We start from the raw sequence: 10517 nt of genomic DNA on the forward strand, positions 1-10517 counted from the left end.
TTAAAAAAAAAAAAAAGAAAAGAAAACAACCACTCCAACAAAGGTAGGAGAAGCATGAAATACCCAAGATGAGGGTGAAGGTAGTGATCTCAGGTAACAGCTGCAAACTAGATATAGAAGACAACAATACATAATGAAGTTCAGAATACTCTAGGACAGTGGTCGGCAAACCGCAGCTCGCGAGCCACATGCGGCTCTTTGGCCCCTTGAGTGTGGCTCTTCCACAAAATACCAACTTCTGCGCATGGGCCACGAAGTTTCAATCGCACTGTATGTGCGCGCCCGCACGTGGTATTTTGTGGAAGAGCCACACTCAAGGGGCCAAAGAGCCGCATGTGGCTTGCGAGATGCGGTTTGCCGACCACGGCTCTAGGAGACTGATGGAAAGGTAAAATGATGCAGCCACTTTGGAAAACAATCTGGCAATTCCCCAAAAAGTTAAACATAGTTACTCTATGATCTAGCAATTCCACTTGTAGGTATATACCCAAGAGAAATGGAAGTCTATCCACACAAAACTTGTACATAAATGTTCACAGAAGCATTACTAATAGCCAATAAGCAGGAACAACACTAATGTCCATCAACAAATGGATAAACAAAATATGCTATGTCCATACAATGGATTATTATTCAGCAATAAAATACTGATACATGCTACAACATGATGAACCTTGAAGATATTATGCTAAATGAAAGTCAGTCAGTCACAAAAGTTAACATATTATGTACTATTTAATTCCATTTATATGAAATGTTCAGAACAGGCACATCTAAACAGAAAGACTGGTGGTTAACTAGGGTTGAAGAGGTTGAGGGGAAACGAAGTGTGATGGCTAATAGGTAAGAGGTTTTCTTTTCTCTTTTTAATGTTTTTATTGATTTCGAAAGAGAAAGGGAGAGGAAGAGAAAAAAACAACACATTGATGTGAGAGAAAAACATCAATTGGTTGCCTTTTGTATACACTCCGACTGGTGACTGAACCCACAACCTGGATGTGCCCTAACTGGGAATCGAACCTGCAACCTTTTTGGTGTAGGGGACAACACTCCAACCAACTGAGCCACCAGGTCAGGGCTGGAATCTATTTGATTCTTTAAATTAGGGAAATGTAAAACTGTGGTTTGTTTATTTTAATGTTTTAACTTGAAATAAGAAATTTAGAAGTTGCCCTAGAATAGATGGTTTGACTGTGTGGGTAGAGCATCAGCCTGTACACTAAAGGAACCAGGGTTTGATTCTGGTCAAGGGCATATGCCTGGGTTGCGAGCTTGATCCCCAGTAGGGGGCATGCAGGAGGCAGCGGATCAATGATTCTCTCTCATCATTGATGTTTCTCTCTCTCTCTCCCTTCATCTCTGAAATTAGTTTAATAAATATATATTTATAAATCTACACTAATAAAAGAGAAACATGCAAATTGGTGTCACTCTGCTACACCCACCAGCCAATCAGAGTGACTATGCAAATTAACCCAACAAAGATGGTGGTTAATTTGCATACGCAGGTATGGAGCGAAGACTGAAGGCTCCGGCCGGAGTGAAGACTGAAGACTGAAGACTGAAGAGGCTTGGCTTCTCCGCTGCAGCTGCGGCGGTGCCGGAGGAAAACCGGTGCCAGCAGCCAGGGGAAGGAAGGCCTATTGCGCAAACCTTCGTGCAACGGGCTTTATATATATATATATATGCACACACACACACACACACACACACATATATACATACACTATTAAAAGGGTAATATGCTAATTAGACCAGGTGTACCGGCCATCTTTCAAATGTCCGACTTCCTTCCGGACAAAGCCATGGTGGTAGAGGCCAAGGCAGAGGCTGTTAGGGGTGGTCAGGCCAGCAGGGGAGGCCAGTTGGGGGCGATCAGACAGGCAGGCAGAAGCAGTTAGGGGCGATCAGGCAGGCAGGCAGGTGAGTGGTTAGGAGCCAGCAGTCCCAGATTGCGAGAGGGATGTCCAACCGCCGGTTTAGGCCCGATTCCTGTTGGATTGGGCCTAAACCGGCGGTCAGACATCCCCCAAGGGGTCCCCGATTGGAGAGGGTGCAAGCTGGGCTGAGGGAACCCCCCATGCATGAATTTCATGCACCAGGCCACTAGTATATATATATTTGGGGGGGGGGGGGCCAAAAGGGCTTTTGGGGGGGGGGGGCCTAAATGGCTTCTAGTTCACTCTGCATCACCCTCTTCATTGAAAGAAAGAAAGAAAGAAAGAAAGAAAGAAAGAAAGAAAGAAAGAAAGAAAGAAAGAAAGAAAGAAGAAAGCCCTAACCGGTTTGGCTCAGTGGATAGAGCATCGCCTGCGAACTGAAGAAGGGTTCCGGGTTCAATTCCGGTCAAGGGCATGTACCTTGGTTGCAGGCTCGATCCCCAATAGGGGGCATGCAGGAAGCAGCTGATTGATGTTTCTCTCTCAGCCGTGTTTCTAACTGTCTATCCCTCTCCCTTGCTCTCTGTAAAAATCAATAAAATATTATTTTTTTTAAAAAAGAAAGAGGCCCTGACCAGTTTGGCTCAGTGGCTAGAGCATCAGCCTGTGGACTGAAGAGTCCCAGGTTCGATTCCAGTCGGGGGCATGTACCTTGGTTTCGGGCACATCCCCAGTGGGGGTTGTGTAGGAGGCGGCTGATCAATGTTTCTCTCTCATGGATGTTTCTAACTCTCTATCCCTCTCCTTTCCTCTCTGTAAAAAATCAATAAAATATATTAAAAAAAAGAAAAAAAAAGAAAGAAAGAGAACAATACTGTAAGAAATGGGAGCATGCGTAATTTCTTTTAAACACTTGCAGCATCCAAGAGAGAACAGCATTATTCACAATAGCCAAAAGGTGGAAACAACCAAGCTTCAACAGATGAATGGGTTAATAAAATGTGATTATTATTTTCAGCCATTAAAAAAGGAATGAGATTCTGATACATATTACAAACACAGACAAACCCTGAAAACTTAACAAGTGAAATAAGCTGGACACAAAAGGACAAATATTGTATGATTTCACTTACATGAGGTATTCAGACTAGGTAAATTCATAAAGACAGAAAATTGAATAGAAGTTAGCAAGGGAGGGGGAATTGAGGAGTTACTTCAATTAACAGAGTTCCACTTCGGGATAATGAAAAAGTTTAGGAAATAGACAGTGGTGATGGTTACACAGCATTGTAAATATACTTAATGTCACTAAATTATGCACTAAAAATGGTTAAAGTGACAAATGTTATATATATTACTACAATTTTAAAAGCTATGTCATCAAAATATTTGAAAAGTGATCCATATAATAGTTTACCTCTCAGTCTCATAATCTTCTATTAAATAACATTTTTATTGTAAGGGAACTGTTGAGCTCTTGTTAGAAACTGCCACAAATTTCAAATTAATAGAATTCAAAATAATGAGGATTTGCTAAACTACACTAGTTGTAACTTTTAGATAATCTTTAGAGCCATTTTCTACATTCTTTGGGAGGGAAAAAATATTTTTTTTCCTCACATGTATGGTATGAAAACTGCCTGTTATTTTTTCCAATTGCTTTTTCTTCCAAAAAAAATCTGAATATGATGACATATTTAACAAAATTCATAACTGTACACCTTAAAATTAATTTAAATGCATATATTGTTTCTATAGATTTGAATTATTAAATTAGGACAGAATTTAAAGTTCAACCAAAGAGTATGAAATAATTTATTAGTGATTATTATACACTGGTTTAATGAAATGGATATTAAGAAGACCGAACACATGGATTTGGATTTATGGCAGGCCCGTCCCCCTGGGTTCTCACAGTGCTCATGCCAGAGCAAACTGTGACCTTCAACCATTACCTGGTCTCTGCCCGTAGCTGTAGGCACTGAAGCAGGTTACACAATCAGGGGAGAGAAAAAAATTAGACCTGAGTTATATAGCTAGCTCTCTAACAAATTCCCTTATAACTTTGAACTAGTCATTTCCTTTCCTAGACCTTAATGTCTTTATTTGAAAAATTAGATAATCACTAAGGTCTCTTCCAACATGAAAAACTAACCCTGGTTTTTAGATATGGTTAGACTGCAAGACATTTTAAAAGCATGAATAAATAAAAACTCAGCACACAAAAAACAACACACAACTCAGCACTGTATCCTTTGTATGTCTTCCAGTTAGCTAAGCATTATTAGTGTTTAAAATCCTAGAAATCTTTTCCTTTTAATTGACAAACCAAGGATATAATAACATTTCATCTTTTCATTATATTCATAACATTGATTCTGGTAGAGAGCAGTAGGAGATATAAATACAGGACATATGGTTAAATGGATGAAGACCCTAACAATAGCCTATATATAGTAAGTAGCTTCTTTTATTTCTTTTGGCAGTTTTATAACTTTATTCAACAATCAGCAGTTAGTTCTCATCCACATTAACTGTTTGTAGATTTTTGAAAGTGGTGACAGGTACATAGGTGACCAACATATAGAGCTTGTTTAGTGTCTCTTTATCCTCATTTCGTTTTCTGGACAACTGTACCTGGACAGGGTATGGGACACCCCTTATTCCTTTGGCCCAGAGAAACTTTGTTCATTCAGCCTGATGTCAATGTGTACATACGGAGTTCCCATCTCCTTCATGGCAAATTTCCAGATCTTGAGTGCCCGAGGGGCACATTTCTTGAAACTCACTTCATGAATGCGCTTATGAATGTTGATGGTGTATTCTCTGGACACACCTCCTTGATGGCACAAGAGCCCTTTCCACCACCCTTTTTTGCGGGAGCCATTATACCCCCCAAGTTGGAAAGAAAGAACGGCATAAGTAGCTTCTTTTGTTTTTTTATTCTTCTTCTTTTTTTAATATATTTTTATTGATTTCAGAGAGGAAGGGAAAGGAAGAACCAGAGAGAAACATTGATCGATTGCCTCCTGCACACCCCCAACTGGGGACTGAGCCTGCAACCCAAGCATGTGCTCCTGACTGGAATCGAACCCGGAACCTTTGAGTCCGCAGGCCGACGCTCTATCCACTGAGCCAAACCAGCCAGGGCATTATTATTCTTATTTTTAATCCTCACCAGAGGATATTTTTTTCCATTGATTTTTTTTTTTTTTATAAAGTGGAAGGGAGACGGAGAGGCAGAGAGAGAAACATTGATGTAAGACACATCGATTGGTTGTCTCCCTCATGTACCCCGACTGGGGCAGAGATCAAGCCTGCAACTGAGGTACATACCCTTGACCAGAATCAAATCCGCGACCCTTAAGTCCTCGGCCACCACTCTAAGCACTGAGCCAAACCAGCTATAGGTAAGTAGCTTCTTTTTAAAGTCCATGACAGTGAACTCACTTTTGCTTATTAGTTCATTCAACCTCAGAAATAGGTGCATCTAAGTCAGTGGTTCTCAACCTTCCTAATGCCGCGACCCTTTAATACAGTTCATGTTGTGGTGACCCCCAATTTCATTATTACAAATTGAACATAATTAAAGCATAGTGATTAATTACAAAAACAATATGTAATTATATATGTGTTTTCCGATGGTCTTAGGCGACCCCTGTGAAAGGGTCGTTCGACCCCCAAAGGGGTCACGACCCACAGGTTGAGAACCGCTGATCTAAGTAGTACTCAGAAAATATAACAAAGCCATTGTGCATTTTTTAACAAGAACCTTTTTCCTTTTAAAAATTAATCTTATTTTTTCAGCTTTATTGGAGCATAACTGACAAATAAAACTTTATTAAGTCTGCTTTTTTTACTTTTAAAATTTATATAGCAAAATATTCACTTTTTAAAAAATATGTATTTTATTGATTTTTTTACAGAGAGAAAGGGAGAGGGGTAGAGAGTTAGAAACATCGATGAGAGAGAAACATCGATTAAGCTGCCTCCTGCACACTCCCTACTGGGGATGTGCCCGCAACCAAGGTACATGCCCTTGACCGGAATTGAGCCTGGGACCCTTCAGTTGCAGGCCGACGCTCTATCCACTGAGCCAAACTGCTTAGGGCTCACTTTCTTTTTTTAAAATATATTTTTATTGTTTTCAGAGAAGGGAGAGGGGGAATGAGAAGTAGAAACATCAATGATGAGAGAGAATCATTGATTGGCTGCCTCCTGCACACCCCACCCTGGGGATTGAGACTGCAACCTGGGCATGTGCCCTGACTGGGAATTGAACCGTGACCTCCTGGTTCACAGGTCGATGCTTAACCACTAAGACACACTAGCTGGGCAATATTCACCTTTGTGGTGTACACTTTTTGTTGTTAATCCTCACACGAGGATATTTTTTCCATTGATTTTTAGAGAGAGTGGAGGGGATAGAGAGAAAAGACACATCGATTCATTGCCTCTCACAGGCACCCCAACCAAGGCCGGGGATCGAACCTGCAACCCAGGCATGTACCCCTGACAGGGAGTCAAACCTGAGACCCTTTGTGTGCAGGTCAAATCTCTAACCACTGACTAACACTGGCCAGGGCTTGGTATACACTTTTATAAGTTTGCATGTACATAGATTCTTGTAACCACCACCATAAATACAAAACAATGCCAACACCCCCAAAGAATTCCCTCACACTGCCCTTTGTAGTCAAACTCTCCCTCTCCCCCAAACCTCTGGAAACCACTGATCTGGTTCTTTGTATTTACTAGTCCAGTTTTGTCTTTCCAGAAAGTTAGCTAAATGGACTCATTCAGAATGTAATCTTCTTTTTTTAAATATTTTATTGATTTTTTTACAGAGGGGGAGAGGGATAGAGAGTTAGAAACATCGATCAGCTGCCTCCTGCATACCCCCTACTGGGGATGTGCCCGCAACCAAGGTACATGCCCTTGGCCGGAATCGAACCTGGGACCCTTCAATCCACAGGCCGATGCTCCCAGCGGTTCTCAACCTGTGGGTCGAGAACAATGAAAATACATCCTGCATATCAGATATTTACATTATGATTCATAACAGTAACAAAATTACAGTTATGAAGTAGCAACGAAAATAATTTTATGGTTGGGGGTCACCACAACATGAGGAACTGTATTAAAGGGTCGCGGCATTAGGAAGGTTGAGAACCACTATCCACTGAGCCAAACCGGTTAGGGCCAGAATGTAATCTTATGAGACTGCCAGAATGCCTTTGATATTCATCCATGTTACTGATGTATTAACAGTTGGTTCCCTTTTATTGCTGAATAGCACTCAGTAATGTAGAGATATCAGTTTGCTTATACATTCATCCACTGATGGACATTTGGGTTGTTTCCAGTTTGGACCATTATGAATAGTGCTGCTATAAATATTTGCATTCACACTTCTGTGTAAACTTAGTATTTACACAAGCTTGTATTGCTCTATGACAAATTATTAGAAGTGGCATTATTGAAGCATATGGTAATTGTATAGTATTTAACTTTGTAATAAACTGCATTCTCACCCAACATATGTATGAAAGTTCCAGTTAATCCTCATCCTCACCAACACTCAGTACTATCAGTACAATATTTTATTTAATCCATTCTAAAAAGTTATGTAAATGGTACTTCACTGTGGCTTTATTTTGCATTTTCCTAATGATTAATGAGCATCTTTATCTTCGCATGTGCTTTAATGCCATCCAAATATCTTCTTTAGTGAAATGCCTGTTAAATTTTTCACCCATTTTATAAATTTGTTGGGGCTTTTTTTTAAGTTCTTCATAAATTCTGCAGCCAGGTCCTTTCTCAATACAAATATATTCTCCCAGTTCATGGCTTGTCTTTTAATTATTTTGACTGTGACGATCACATAAAACGTTTTAAATTTTTGCCCTAGCTGGTTTGGCTCAGTGGATAGAGTGTTGGCCTGAGGTCTAAAGGGTCCTGGGTTCGATTCCGGTCAAGGGCACATGCCCAGGTTGCAGGCTCGATCCCCAGTAGGGGGTGTGCAGGAGGCAGCTGATCAATGATTCTCTCTCATCATTGATGTTTCTCTCTCCCTCTCTCTTCCTCTCTGAAATCAATAAAAATATATATTTGGAAAAAAAAGTTTTAAATTTTGATGAAGTTCACATCAAATTTTTTCTTTCATAGATCATGTTTTTGGTGCTAAGAGCTTTTTGCCAAACCCAAGGTCAAGACTTTTTCCAATGCTTTCTTCTCAGGGTTTTTTCTACTTTATGTTTTACATTTAGGTTTATGATCTATTTTCAATTAATTTTTGTATATGATGTTACTGATTGAGGCTCACTTTTTTACATATGGATGCCCAGTATTTCAACACCACATGTTGAAAAAACTGCCTTTTCTCCACTGATTTATGTTTGCACCTTTGTAAAAAACAAAACAAAAACTGGTTGGCTATATTTGTGTAAGTCTATTTCTGGCTCTCTATTCTGTTCCTTTAGCCAATACACCACACTGTCTTTTTTTTTAAATATTTTTATTGATTTCAGAGAGGAAGGGAGAGGGAGAGAGAGATAGAAACATCAATAATGAAAGAGAATCACTGATCGGCTGCCTCTTGCATGCCCCCTCCTGGGACCGAGCCCGCAACCTGGGCATGTGTCCTTGACCGGAATCAAACCCGGGACCCGTCAGTCTGCAGGTCAACACCCTGTCCACTGAGCCAAACCAGCCAGGGCCACCACACTGTCTTGATTAGTATAGCTTTACAGTACATATTAAAATTACATATAGTGAGTTTTCCAAATTTATCTTTTTAAAATTATTTTGGTTATTCTAGTTCCTTTAACTTTTCATATACAATTTTTAAAAACCAAGGCCATAGTAGCCACCTCTTTTGTGGTTTCCTTGTCCTCCAGAAAATTGGCATTTTTACTGCTATGCTTTGTCAAAACAAGTTCATAATATCTTCTCTAAATATGTTATGTAGGTACTCATAACTCTTCACCCAATATATCTAGGACCAGAAACTTATATGAAAAATACACAAACATACATATGAAAATGTGTTAAATTCTACACTGAATTTCCAAATCCAATAAAAGAGAAAAGATTAAATAATAGATAGCTGGGGAAGTGTTCAAAATATGTCCTTTTTAAAAAATGAATACGCAGCCCAGCTGGCTGAGCGTTGACCTATGAACCAGAAGGTCACGGATCAATTCAGGTCCCAGAGCACATGCCTGGGTTGTGAGCTTGATCCCCAGTGGGGGGGGGCGCAGGAGGCAGTGGATGATTCTCATCATTGATGTTTCTCTCTCTCTCCCCCTCTGAAATCAATAAAAATACATTTAAATATACACATAAAATAAATACACAGTATCTAATATTTTAGATAAAATATAGCAATGTCAGAAGAAAAAATATTTTTAAAATTATTTCTGAATAGTATCATTATAGGTGACTTTTCATAATTTCAGAAACTTGTTATTAATCCTCATCCGAGGACATTCTTTCCATTGATTTTTAGAAAGAGTAGAAGTGATGGGGAGAAACAGAGAAAGAGAAGCATGGATGTGTGTGTCTCTCTCTAAAATACTTTAAAAAAAAAAGAATTAAAACAGAACCCTGGCTGGCTTAGTTCGTTAAAGCGTCCTCCGAAACGCCAAGGTTGCGGCTTGAATTCCTGGTCAGGACACGTACAACAACCAACCAATGAATGCATACATAAGTGGAACAACAAATGGATGTTGTTCCCCCCTTCCTCTCTCTAAAATCAATCAATCAATAAAATTATATAAGAATTAAAGCAGCAAAGAAATAATGTGGGGGAAAAAGGTAACTAAAAGTTTGGGGCTAGAACTTTCCATTGGTAACCTCTAGTATTAGAAATAGAGTAACTTTCCATTACTTTTAGTACTATAATAATATCCTTTAGTTTGTAATAAAATATAATTATAACCAGTCCAATAGTGAATTCCTTAAAACTGAAGACAACAGTCAAGCAGTTAAATACATTCAAATGCCAACAATAAAATTTTTTTAAAAGAGTAAACAAGTGTTGGTGAAAATGAAAATAAATTAGAACCATCATACACTGCTAGTAGGAATGTAAAATGGTACAGCCACTTTGGAACAGTCTGGCAGTTCCTCAAGTGTTGTCATATGACCCAGTAATTCTATTCCTAGGTAAATACCCAAGAAAATGAAAACATGCCCACACTGAAACTTGCACACAAACTTGCACACATCAGTATTATTTATAATAGCCAAATAGTGGAAAACCCAAATGTCCATACAATGGAACATTATTTAATAAAAATACATGCCACAACATATATCAATTTGAAAACATTATGCTAAATGAAAGCCAGTCACATAAAACCATATAGCATATGAATCTACTTATCCTATATAATAAAGAGGTAATATGCAAACTAACCCTCACACCCTCACAAGATGGCTGCCTATGACCAGGCCGGCAGGGAGGTTAGTGAGGGACAACCAAACGAATGAACAAGCAGGCTGCGTAAGGCAACCAGGCCGGCAGGGGGGTTAGTGAGGGGCGACCAAATGACTGGACAGCAGGCTGCGTGGGGGTGACCAGGCTGGCAGGGGGGGTCAGTTGGGGGCGACCAGGCCAGCAGGGGGGCAGTT

At 39.6% G+C, this 10517-nt stretch overlaps 1 protein-coding gene and 1 pseudogene across 4 annotated transcripts in view; both read right to left on the minus strand.

Annotated features, from left to right (window-relative positions):
* Positions 1-10517, minus strand: part of UBE2R2 (ubiquitin-conjugating enzyme E2R 2) — a 76290-nt gene that overhangs the window by 58077 nt on the left and 7696 nt on the right. The gene's annotated exons all lie outside the window — the stretch shown is intronic.
* Positions 3667-4857, minus strand: LOC106724962 (annotated as a pseudogene).

This window comes from Myotis brandtii, unplaced genomic scaffold (assembly GCF_000412655.1).
Source record: "Myotis brandtii unplaced genomic scaffold, ASM41265v1 scaffold1270, whole genome shotgun sequence".
Taxonomy (NCBI): Eukaryota; Metazoa; Chordata; class Mammalia; order Chiroptera; family Vespertilionidae; genus Myotis; species Myotis brandtii.